Below are 13407 nucleotides of genomic sequence, written 5' to 3' on the forward strand. Positions count from 1 at the left end.
CTATTTCACTGTCTCTGTCTTTCCCTATCACACACACACACACACACACACACACACACACACACTTCTCTTTCCCTATTTGATTAAATCTTCCTTTTTAAAAAAGTAAAGAAGTTACCACTTTTCCATAACATAAGCCATCTGTAAACACCAATTACAATAAATAAGCACAAGATTAAACATTTAGGGCACAAAAGGCTTGTACATCAACACAAAACTTACTAAACACTATTACAATAAACAAAAGGAGGCCCAAAGAAATGGGTATGAAATGCTCAGGAATATGAAGACTCAATATTGGGAAAATGACAATTCTACCAAAATTAATCTACAAATTCATTGCAATCTCAATATAGATGCTGATGTCATTCTTCTTCAAAGATACAGAAAAGGCAATTTTAAATTTCATTTGGAAAGGAAAGAGATGCCCCCAAATAATAACATGACTATTGAAAAAGAAAAATATGTAGGAGGCATAACATTCCCTGATCTCAAAGCTTAGGACACAGCCATAGTAATCAAGACAGCATGCTATTGATATAGCAACAGACACATAGATCAATGGGATAGGATCAACAATCCAGAAATGAACTTATCTGCCCGTAGTCAATTGACCTTTTACAATTGACCTTTTACATCACATCACATAAATACACCAACTCAACATGGATCAAGGACCCAGGAGTAAAACCAAAAAATATAAAGTTTATAAGAGGAAAAACCATAAACAATTTTAGAAACCCTAATATGTGTCATGAGTAGCTTTACAAGCATAACTAAAAAGTTACAATGAGGAGAAGATATAAAAGATAAATGGGACATTTTAAACTCAATTCCTTATGTACATTAATTTTTTTTCCTACAAGAAAAAAAGAAGCACACACACTGGAAAAAAAATTGGCAATAACATATCTAATAATGGACTGATATCTAAAATTTATAGACTATTCCAGTGACTCAACAATAAAAAGGCAAACAAACCAATCACAAAATATATACTAGATATGAATAGATACTTTACTAAAAAAAGAAAGTCCAAAGGCCAATAAACTCATCTAAAAATTTTCAAAATTCCTAGTTATCATTGTTTTATGTGCCATCAAATCAATTATGGCTCAAAGCGACTCTATGAACAATGACTCTGCACCTTGCCCTGAGGTTCCTGAGCCAAGTTCACTATCTTTGGCACACCTGACCCATTGCCAAAGCCACTGTGTCAGTCCATCTCATTGAGATTATTTTTTCTCTGCCCCAAAACTTCCTCTTTCCAAGCATGATGCCCTTCCCTAGAAACTGGTCTCTGTGGGCAACATACTCAAGCTATGTGAGATGGAATTTCAAAATCCTTGCCTCCAAGGAGCATCTTGGTTTCATCCTCTCCAGGGAAGATTTGTTTGTTTTCTTGGCAACCCATTTTATATTTAGTACTCTTCTCCAGCACCACAAAGCGGGAGGGGAGGGGGGCGGGGGGAAACAAACCAACAAAACAAAACAAAATTTAAAAAATCAAACTCAAATGCATTAATTGTTCTTCTGTCATCCTTAGTAGCTGTCCAGGTCTCAGACACATAGCAAGTAATCAAAACAACGATGTGATATCATCTCACACAAGCAACAACAGGAAAGTTCAATAGGGCAGTAAAGAACAAACGCTAGCAAATATATGAAGAGATTGGAATTCTAGCACATTAGTGGTGGGGATGTAAAATGGTACAACCACTAAGGAAGGCAGTTTGGTGTTTCCTCAAAAACATGGATAAATATATACAATTTGACCCAGCTATCCCACTACTCAGAGTTATGGACAATGACTACAGATGGCAGGAGAAGAATCTACGCCTTTGAGTTGTGGTGCTAAAGCAGAGTCTTAAACATACCATGGACCTCCAAGAAAACAAATAGGTCTGCCTTGGAGAGGGTGAAACCAAGTTTCTCCTTGGAGGCTAGGATTTTTGAAGCTCCATCTCGCATATTCCAGGCATATGGCTAGAAGGGACCAATCCTTGGAGAAGGACATCAGGCTTGGAAGAGTCGAGAAATGGCTCAGGAGAGGAAGACCTCAGATGATATGGATTGATACAGTAACTGGGGAAATGAGGTTAGGTGTGTCAGAATCAGTGAGACTGACTCAGGATAGGGCAGGCTTCAGAGCTGTTGTGCATAGGGTCACTGTGTGTTGCAGGCAGCTTGCCAGCACATAACAACAATAACAACTTTAGGTATATATCCTAAAGAAACCAAAGCTATTGCATAAACCTGTGTATTCATGTTTATTGCATCATTATTCATAATAGCAAAGAGATGGAAATGACCCAAGTGTCCATCAATAAATGGATGAACAAAAACCAAAACCTGTGGTGCATTCACATATAACATGGAAGAGTATGAAAGACATAATGCTAAATGAAATATTCCAATCACAAAAGGACAAATACTACATAAAAACAGTTCTAAAAATAGGGTGGTGGGGACAATAGAAGAGAGTAGATAGATAATTAATGCTATACTGGAATAACTTGCTTTGGAATACTTTGTCAGGAAGACAAAGCAAGATATTATAATGGAATATGCATAAAGCTGGACCTGGAGAATAAAAAGAGAACTTTCTTGGCATTTCTCAAGCTGAAAGAACTGAAAAAACAAATTCAAGTCTTGAGTTTCAATACTCAGAGATCCTATGGGGAAAATATTCAATGATCCAGGAAGCTGCAAAAGATGGAAAGAATGCACAGAATCACTGTATCAAAAGTAATGGTCAATACTGAAATACTTCAGGAAGTACCATATAATCAAGGGTCAATAGTAATTAAAGATGAAGTCCCAACTGCACTGAGACATTGGCAAAAAATAAGGTCCTAGGAATCAATGGAATCCAAATTGACATGTTTCATATAACAGATGCAGCACTGGACATGTTCATCAATCTTTGCCAGGAAATTTTGAAGACAGCTACCTGGTTAGCTGACTTGAAGAGATCCATATTAGTTCCCATTCCCAAGAAAATCCATCCAACAAAATGTGAAAATGATCAAACAATACCAACATGAGGCCAATTGGCAGCACCATGATAGATGGAGAAGAGATTGACGTTGTTAACAATTTCAGCTAGCTTATTCCCACAACGAACACTGGCATCATCAACTAGGATATCAAAAGATTAGTTGTATTGGTAAAGTCTGCTGTCAGGGACCTCTCCAGTGTGCTGAAGAGCAATGATGTAAATATAGAGACTAAGTTCCACCTGATCCAGGTCATGGTCTTCACAGTTACATGTTATGCTTTAGAGAGCTGGACAATGACTAAGGATGACAGAAGGACTGATGACTTTGAGTTTTTGTGCTAGAGAAGAGTACTGAACATACCATGGACTGCCAGGAAAATAAATAAGTCTGTGCTGGAGAGAGTGAAATCAAGTTTCTCCTTTGAGACAAGGATTTTGAGGCTCCATCTCACATACTTTGGGCATGTGGCCATGAGGGACTACTACTTGGAAAAGGATATCATGCTTTGAAGGGTGGTGGTGGGACAGTGCAGCATAGGGAGACTCAGGATGAGATGAATTGACAAGATAACTGGGACAATGGGATTAGGTGTGTTGGAGTCAGTAAGAGTGGATCAAGACATGGCAGGGCTCAGAGCTGTTGTACATAGGATCTTTATGAGTTACAGGTGACTCGACAACATGTAACAACAACAACAATATTAATGTAACATGCAAGAAAAATACTGCTGAAGCAAAATACTACCTTATTTTTTGCCAAAATACTGCTGAAATTGTTAGACCAGTACATAGGAAGAGAACTGCCAGAAGTTCAAGCAAGATTTTGAAGAAGTTGGGGCACCAGGTATATGTCATTGCTAATGTCAGATGGATCCTGGTTGAGAGCAAAAAATATCAGAAGAATCCTTATCTATGCTTTGTTGACTATTCAAAGGCATTTGACTGCTTGCCGACTACTAACCCTTCTTCCCCAACTTTTGCTTTCCATTCTTCATTATTAATGCATCTTCGTTGCATATTTGATAGATTACTCACTGCAAAAGTTGAAAAAAATCTCCTATTTCTTCCTCTTTGTCTCTGGTTGTAGGCAAATATATTTGAATAATAATAGAATTAACAGGTCTTCCTTTTTACTTCACAACATTGTATTTAAAAATGTTTCTAGAAAATTTTATTTTAGCTATAAATGTGACCCTGTTTTTCCTCATCTTTTCACTTCTGGTGTAGTAGATCACATGATTGCCTGATTCAAAATGTCTCATGTCAGTCCATCTCATTTTGCCAATGCCTAGTATGTCAATATATATGCTTCCCAATCCTTCTTTAACAATGACAAAGTTTCCTACATTCATACTTATCATAGTCCATGTTCCAATCACTAGTATCCGCTTTCAGCCATTCCTCCTCCTCCTCCTCCTTCTCTGTGTTTCCCAATATGAGGGCTCAGTCTCTGGTGCCATATCTGCTAATTTACCTAAGTGTATTGTACGTAGAATTATTGAAGACCTGTGATTTTGGAAGTAGATGACCAACCTTTCATCCTAGTCTATCTTAATTTGTATGCTCAGTTTTAGAACAATACCTAACAGACAAGCATTTTGTTAAAAAAAAAGTATATGAAAAACCCATCCCCATTACACAGCTAACTGAGTACTGGTCCCATCTTCCCCTTTGGTGCATGCGTCTTGGCCCCCTCCCCCCTCCTTGCCTGCCAGCATCCATCTCTGATCCATCTCTGTATCCTCATCTTGCCTCACTCCTTTCTGTCCGCACCTCACTCTCGCTACCTCCAGCAAGCCCCTGATGTGGTGGTCAGGCCTCAGGCTATTTCTATCCTTTCATTATCTTCCTACTTCCTGAAGATGTTGGCACTCTGGGCAGGACTGGTTTGTCACAAACACAGACCAACATGGGCAGGCACAGACTGATATGTTGGGCAGGTGCAGATGAGACCAAGGTCCTGGGTGGGCATATATATGGATACAATGGAAATGTGCTGGGGATATTTTCAGCTTTTATGATATTTGTGCAATTTTTCAAAGTTTCATGTCAGCAAACCAAGGTTTGTTCTTTGTTATCACACAACCTTTACTGTGTTATTGTTGTTATGTGTCGTTGAGTTACCTGCTACTCATAGTGAACCTATATACAATAGCCCTAAACCCTGCTCTATCTTGTGCCAGTCTCACTGTCTCCAACACACCCACCCCAATTACCCAGTAAGTGAATCAATCCACCTCGTAGCAGATCTTCCTCTCCTTCGCTGTCCCTCCACTCTCCCAAGCATGACGTTCTTCTCTGAGGATTGGTTCCACCTTCAACATGACCAAAGTATGTCAAACGAAGCTTGAGAATCCTTGCCTCCAAGGAGCAGCCTGTTTTAACACTCTCTATGGTAAACATATTCATTTTCTTAGCAGTCACTGTATATTCAATACTCTTCTCCAACACCACAGCTCAGTGGCTTCAATTCTCCTTCTATCTTCCCTAATCATTGCCCAGCTCTCTGATGCTTAGCAAGTTATTGCAAAGACCATGACCTGTATCAGGCCCACCTTAGTCTCAAGAGGGACATCATGGCTCTTCAGTACTTTAGAGAGGTCCCTAACAGAAGACTTTCCCATTGCAATACATCTTTTCATTTCCTGGCTGCTGGTGCTAAGAGTATTGACTGTGGAGCCAAGCAAACTAAAACTGTTAACACTCTCAAACTCTTCACCATTCATCCTGATTATGCCAATTGGCCCAGTGGTGAGAAGCATTGTCTTCTTGATATTGAGCCTCAATCCATACTGAAGGCTGCAGTCCCTGACCTTCTGCAGCAAGTGCTTCAGGTCCTCCTCAGTTTCAGTAAAGACCTTTACTCTAGATCTGTTTAAAATTCTAGAAGATGCATTTAGGAAGATCATTACTCAGATTAGAACATCATAGAGGAATTAGCTTCTTCTTTCTATCACAGGCCTCAAATTTAAGGATACCTCAGTAAAGATATAGCTCAAGAACAATTATTCTAAATAGAAGAATCAGCAGCGATAATCCTGGACAATAACTGTTACCAGGAAAACCAAATCAGAATATTTTCATTTTGTGGTTAAAAAAAGCAAAAAATTAAGATGAACACATTGTCATCAAGTCTATTCCAACTTATAAAAACTCTCCAGGACAGGGTAGATCTGCCTACAGAGTTTATAAAAATGTAATATTTATGAATATGATTATCATAATTTTATCCTCCACAGGGGTTCAAACTAGTAACATTTCCAATACTTGACCACTTTACCACTACTGCTCCTTCTGTTTAAGCTAAAGAGGATAAAATTCCTTACTTACAAGTACTGCAAATAATTGTCCTGTGTATTCTAGAATTTAGTCCTAGTGATAAAATTGTTAAGTACTTAATTGTTAGCAGAAAGTTTAACCATTTCAATCTACTATCTCTTCTGGAAAGAAAGATGTAGCAGTATTTTTCTATAAAGATTTACATTTTTGTAAATCCTTTGAAGCACTTATACACTGACCTTTAGAGTCACTATGAATTGATATTTTTGTTGTTTGGTGCCATTGAGTGTGACTCATAGAGACGCTTATGGACAACAGACTTGAACACTGTCCTATCATGTGCCAGTATCACAATCTCCAACACACTCGAGCTCATTGCTGAAATCACTTTTCAGTCCTCCTGGTTGAGTATTTCTCTCCTGTGCTGTTCCTCACCTTTCCAAAGTATGAAGTGCTTTTCCAATGAATAGTCTTTCCTAGAAACATGCTCAAACTATGTGAGATGAAGCTTTACCAGCCTTGCCTCCAAAGAGCACTCTGGCTGCAACTTTTCTGAGATGCATCTGTTCTTTTCTACACCACAGCTCAAAAAGCATCAATTCTTCTTCTGTCATCTTTTATCATTGGCCAGCACAGCAAGTAACTGGAAAGACCATGGTCTATATCAAATGCACCTTATTCCTCAAACTAAGAATTGATAGCAATGGATAAAGTCCAATATCATGTTAGAATATGAGCTCTCTAGGTTGTAAGGTACTAAATACACTATGACCCCACCCCTCAAATGTGCTTGAGTATACAAATAATCCTTTAATTTAGAGCAAATCAATGTTTTGTTCTCTTGTTCATAGGGTCACTATGAACTGAAACAGACTCAACAAAAACTAGTAATCATCACAGCATGGTGTGCATCAAACTAAAAATTATGGTACCAAGCAATTTGGTGTGCTGGTGTCTGTGGAGACCATATGAGATTCTTAGCCTCATGATGCTCATCTTGACTTGAGACTTGTGTTCTCCTCAGGGCTTCAAAAGTTTTTGAAACAATATTTTTTACATACAAATGATGCCCCAAACAGCTGGCTGGCACCACTCTTTAGTTTGTCGTCTGTATGACTCATATATAAAACATGTTCTGAGAATGGTCAATAATCAAATGCTTATTAACAGAAAGACATCCAAAACCAGCTTTAATGAACAGACTTGAGACTAAAGAGACTTGTACTTAAGATCTTAACATTTACTGTTAAAAACAAATCATTGCCTACTGTTCCTCATGGTCCCCATCTCCGGCCTTCTTTTTGTACAGGTCTTCATTCATATTTCTATGTCGGATGACAGTCCTCAAGTAACTGAAGAAATAATAGAAACAAAATAATTTTTGTTAACTCTTTAAATACTTGAAGTTGATCTTAGCTCTATCCAATCTCCCAACTTTAGTCAATACAATTTAGACCAGCTTGTTCCCCTTTCAAAAAAAACCCAAAACCAAAACCCCAAAATTTAGGCTGGTATCAATACAAGAAGTTATCAGGGTTTTTAACATAGAACCTATACACTCCAGTGCTATTTACATGCATGAAGCATGAAAGAAATAATATTCCAATAGTTTCCTTTTTTAGATATGATCTATAAACCAACAACTCCATAATTTGAAAGTATAAAATTTACTGGTTTTCATATATTAGCAAAGTTGTGCAAGCATCATCAGTATGGAACTTCAAAGTATTTTTAAAAGCCCAAGAGGAAAGAGGGGTGCCTTCTCATTCTCCCCTCCCTACAGCTACCAGAAACCAATCGTGTACATTCTGTCTCCATGGATTTGCACATTCTGAGTATTTCATGCAATTAAAATTATAAGGTATGTCATCTTTTTTATTTACCTTCATTTACAAAACATAATGCTTAATGAAACACCAGAATATTTGTATTACAATTTTACAAAGAAAGATTAATTAGTTAAGTTGTTTTATGTACCATTCTATTTTTTAAGAAAAATAAATAGAAAAGTAGAGCTCTTAAAAAAAAATCTTGTAAAACAACTATGAGATATTATCTCACCCCAGTCAGAATAGCAAAATTTAACAGAACAGCAAGCAACAAATTCTGATGAGGTTGTGGAGCAACTGGAACCCTTACTCACTGTTGGTGGGAGTGTAAAATAGTGCAACAACCACTGTGGAAGGTGGTATGGTGCTTTCTCAAAAAGTTGCAAATAGAGATACCATTTGACCCAGCAATTCCACTACTGGTTATATTCCCCAGAGAGACATAAATGACATCCAAGCAGATATATGCACACCCATGTTTATTGCAGCTTTGTTCACAATATCAAGGAGTTGGAAACAACCTAATGTGCTCATCAACAAGCAAATGGATGGAGAAGCCCTGGTAAAGTCACACAATGGAATATTACACTGCATTTAAAACCAAGAAACTTATGCAATATTATTCAAAATGGGTGAGCCTGGAGGACATTATGCTGAGTGAAGTATCTCAGTCACAAAAGGACAAATACTGCATGGTGCTACTGTTGAGAAACAGGACTGAACTCAGGGCTAGGGTGGGGGGAGACTGAGAAAGAAGGGTTTAATAATGTATACTGCATTGAAACAGATGAAGGAGAAAACTGTTTAAAAGGAATATGTTATTAGGTATTATTGTCATGGCAGGAGTCAAGAGTGAAGACTGCATAGTGGAGAGGACCTGGGGGGAAGGATTGTAAAACAATGAAAGACTTTTTCTATTACTTTTTTAAGAGAGTAGTACTAGAGGGGAGGTTTGGGAGGGGAGAAAAATACAACAATGAATAGGTGGAAATCCAAAGTCTCTGTAAATTTTCATTGAAATTAGTAATAAATTTTTAAAAAGTAATAAATTTTTAAAAAGTAATAAAAAACTAAAAAAATCTTGTATATCATATAGCAAATCAAGTACATTCAATGGTAGATTTTAAATTTAAAATTAGCAATATTTAGGAGGTAGAATATAAAGACAAAATTAGTGGAAAAATAATCAAGTTGAAATCTAAAAGCAATCTAAACTTACAGTAGGGAAAAGTCTCAGGTGCTAAGAACACCAAAAAAAAAAAATTATCATGGATTATGCAAGAATGTTTTGAAAAATGAAGAAAGGGCATGGGTAACCAATACAAATGAATTAAGATTTTGACAAAGAAATATTGCTATAAGAATTCAGAATACCAAGAATATGTAGAAATAAACAATAACTCTGAAATAATGTTCACTTTAATTGTATGATAGTAATTTTCACTATTTAGTTAAAGGGACCCTGAAAAATTTAAAAAGCTTAAATCTACAAAAAAAATTGCCCCTGCTTCTATTATTCTATCTAACAAGATTTTACTGTCTTTGAATTTGAAGAAAAAGACTAATCAAGCAAAATGTGAAACTGTTCCTGAAGTTACTAACTTCTGACAGATTGTGCAGCAATTCATTTTCTAGATTTTGCTGCCATCACCTGAAACGTCTGTATTTTGAGTTAGAGAATGCAAAATGATAAATTTAGCATGAAAATGCTGCAGCTTCATTCATACCGGAGACAGGCAGTTGTGATTGAGGTGGGTAAGAAGTGCAGAGGCTGAGAGAGAAGGGTGGCCAGTGCCAAGGAATTGGCATCCACGCAGCGATGTCGGTAAATACACTCCTGACCCATGTCACCATCCTGAGCAGGAACAAAGAGACCTCTTGCATCCTCACACACCCCTGGGGAAAATGCTTTGCATCCAATACTTATTTCTTGAGCTCCTCGCCATGAGATTGGAGATGGTGGTCAGATCACCTTCCCTGGGGTACCACTACCCCTGGGATATTTCTTTCACCTGGGCTACATGGAGGAGAAGCTCCGAAAAAACTGACACTACTGACTATTGCTTTCTGCTCTGCTCTTTCGGGAACAAAGACGCAGCCTAAAGTCAAGCATCCCCTTATCTGATCTCCAAAATAAGTTTCTTCTCCATTATGTCAATTTTATATCAACTTTATACTAATTTCTTCAGAAATAGAATTTCTCACTTCATTCATGCAAGCAGAAACCAGCTACTTCAAAGTGTATATTGCAAGCTAGAATAGAGCAAGAACTCGATTGAGAAAGTGGTATGGACACAATTGTGTTTAATGTTATCACTGTGGAGTTTGAAGGGAGGCAGGCTGAGCAGGGGAGGAATGGAGGCGAGAAGAATGGGGTGAGCAGTGAGCTGTGAACTAGGAGGTTCAGAGGAGACAAGTGGTGACATCCAAGGCACCTGGTGGCCAATTCAAAGTTTAAAATGATAGACATATGCATAAGTATGTGTATATATGTGTGTATGTGTATATTTACATGCTAAGTTTGCTTGTGTGCCTATGTTTATATGTAGATATATGTGAGGGTGCATATGTTTGTATCAGAACTGAATTAATGGATGAGAAAGAAACTTGGTGATAAAAGTCAACATTGCATAAAAGTAAATAGGATCATAACTAGCAATTTGTTTTATTGGATTTTGCTCATTTGAGTTCTCAGTCTATTTTCACTGAACTCATGAGTGAGCCCCAAGGGCTGCTGATTCTAGTACAGTAAATTTGGCAGTGAAAAGTTCTTAGCTGATGCAAAACTCCCATTCAACAGTTTAGCTACTTTGAAGAGTTAAAGGCCCAGTAGAGAACGAAACAAAAATACCAGTCAGAATGTGCTCAGAAAAGCCAGATAGACAATCCCTACCCCATCTAGGTATGCTGTGTATCCTTGAACAAAGTGTGAATGTTTTCTGGACCAAGGTTTTTTCATTTGTACATTTTGGAGGCTGGAAAGACTGCTGTGGATTTCCTGCACGCCTATAAATTTGTGACCTAAAATGTAATGGCATTTGATTCGGTAGGAAGACGAAAAAGCCATTGTTACCAGCCCTAGCAGCAGGTCCCAATAGTATATTGTATGATCTCAAAAACCCACTGCTGTTCAGTCAGAAACTCTTCAGGGGCTTTTCTGAGGCTCTAAGTCGTACAGGAGAAGATTGCCTATCTTTCTTAGGAGGAACAGGTAGTGGATTTGAACCTCCAGAGAGGTGCCACCTTTGAGTTAACAGCAAAATTGTTTGTGGACTAAGTCACCAGGACTCCCTATATGTTAGTAAACTCAAAAACGCTGTCGGATTCAAAGTGGCCAAAGTCAGCCCATCTCATCTCACTGATACCTGGAATGCTGATGTTCGTGATTCTGCTTCATTTTTTTATAACTTCTACTTTACCTGAAATAATACTTCATATATTTCATGTTCCAACTATTAAATGATATTTCCAACGATTTCTCCTCATTTTGATTGACTTCCATTATGGACTCTACTTCAAATATTATGTCTATTTGTGTTTCCTCTATTATCCATGGGATTTTTCTGATCTGCTACTTAAGTGGTTGGCCATTTCTGCTTTCTTCTTGTTGTACTTATTAGGTGCCATCAAGGCAAGTACAACAACAAAGGCAACACAGGAAGACAAAGTAAAATATTACAATGAAATGTGAAGGGAGTTGGAGTCAGAAAATCAAAAGGTTGAACTCGCTCAGCATTTCTTAAGCTCAAGGAACTGAAGAACAAATTCAAACCTCAAGTTGCAATACTGAAGGATGCTTTGGACAGAATATTAAATGATCCAGGAAGTATTAAAAGAAGATGGAAAGAGTATATAGAGTCATTGTACCAAAAGGAATTGGCAGACACGGAAGAATTTAATGAAACAACATATGACCAAGAGCCTATGATGATGAAGGAAGAAGTTCAAGGTGCTTAGGAATAATTGGCAAAAAATAAGGCCCCAGAAATTGATGGTATACTTAATTGACATATTTCAACTAACAGATGCTGCTCTAGATGTGCTCACCAAGTTATGCCAAGAAAACTGGAGAACAACCATTTGGACAACTGACAGGAAGAGATCTATCTTTGTTCCAATTCCAAAGAAAGGTAACCCAACAGAGTGTGAAAATCATTAAACAATATCATTAATATCACATGCAAGCAAGATTCTGCTGAAGATTATCCAAAAGTGACTGGAACAGCACATCAACATAGAACTACCAGAAGTGCAGGCTGGGTTTAGAAGGGGTCGTTGTACTAGGGATATTAACTAATAATATTAATTATCAATTAATAATCAATTAGTAACGTTAGAGAGCTAACATTAGCTGAATCTTGTTTGAAAGCAGGGCGTACCAAAGGAATGTCTGTCTGTGTGATTATGCAAAGGTGTTTGTGTGGATCACATCAAACTGTGGCTAACTCTGAGAAGAATGGAAATCCCAGAACACTTGATCGTGCTAATGCAAAACCTATAAATAAACCAAAAGGTAGTCGTCAGAAAAGAACAAAGAAATATTGCATTTTTCAAAATTGGGAAGGGTGTACACCAGGGATGTGTCCTATTTCCATACCTTTTAAATTTATATGCAGGACATATTATCCAGGATGCTGGGCTGTATGAGGAGAAGTGTAGCATCGGGATTGGAGGAAGATTCATCATCAATCTGTGTTATGCAGATGACACAACCTTGCTTGCTGAAACTGAGGGGGCCCTGAAGCACTTGCTTCAGAAGGTCAAGGACTGCATCTTTCAATATGGATTGAGGCTCAATATAAAGAAAACAAAGATTCTCACCACTGGGTCAATTGGCATCATCATGATAGATGGTTAAGAGATTGAGATTGTTAACACCTTTAGAGTGCTTGGCTCCACAATCAAAACTCTTGGCACCAGCAACCAGGAAATTACAAGATGTATTGCGATGGGGAGATCTGCTGTTAGAGACCAATCCAAAGTACTGAAGAGCAATAATGTCAGTCTGAAGACGAAGGTGCACCTAACATAGGCCATGGTCTTTGCAGTCATTTGCTATGTATTAGAGAGCTGGACAATTACTAGGGAGGATAGAAGGACAATTTATGTCATCGAGCTGTGATGTTGGAGAAGAGCATTGAATATACCATGGATTGCTAAGAGAACGAACAAGTTCATTCTGTTGATGTTGTTGTTGTTATGTGCCATCGAGTCGCCTGCGACTCATAGCGACCCTATGTACAACAGCCCTAAACTCCGCTCTGTCCTGTGCCAATCGCACTGTCTCTGACACTCCCA

This window comes from Elephantulus edwardii, unplaced genomic scaffold (assembly GCF_000299155.1).
Source record: "Elephantulus edwardii isolate Elephantulus edwardi_28Jun2011 unplaced genomic scaffold, EleEdw1.0 scaffold00223, whole genome shotgun sequence".
NCBI classification, from domain to species: Eukaryota; Metazoa; Chordata; class Mammalia; order Macroscelidea; family Macroscelididae; genus Elephantulus; species Elephantulus edwardii.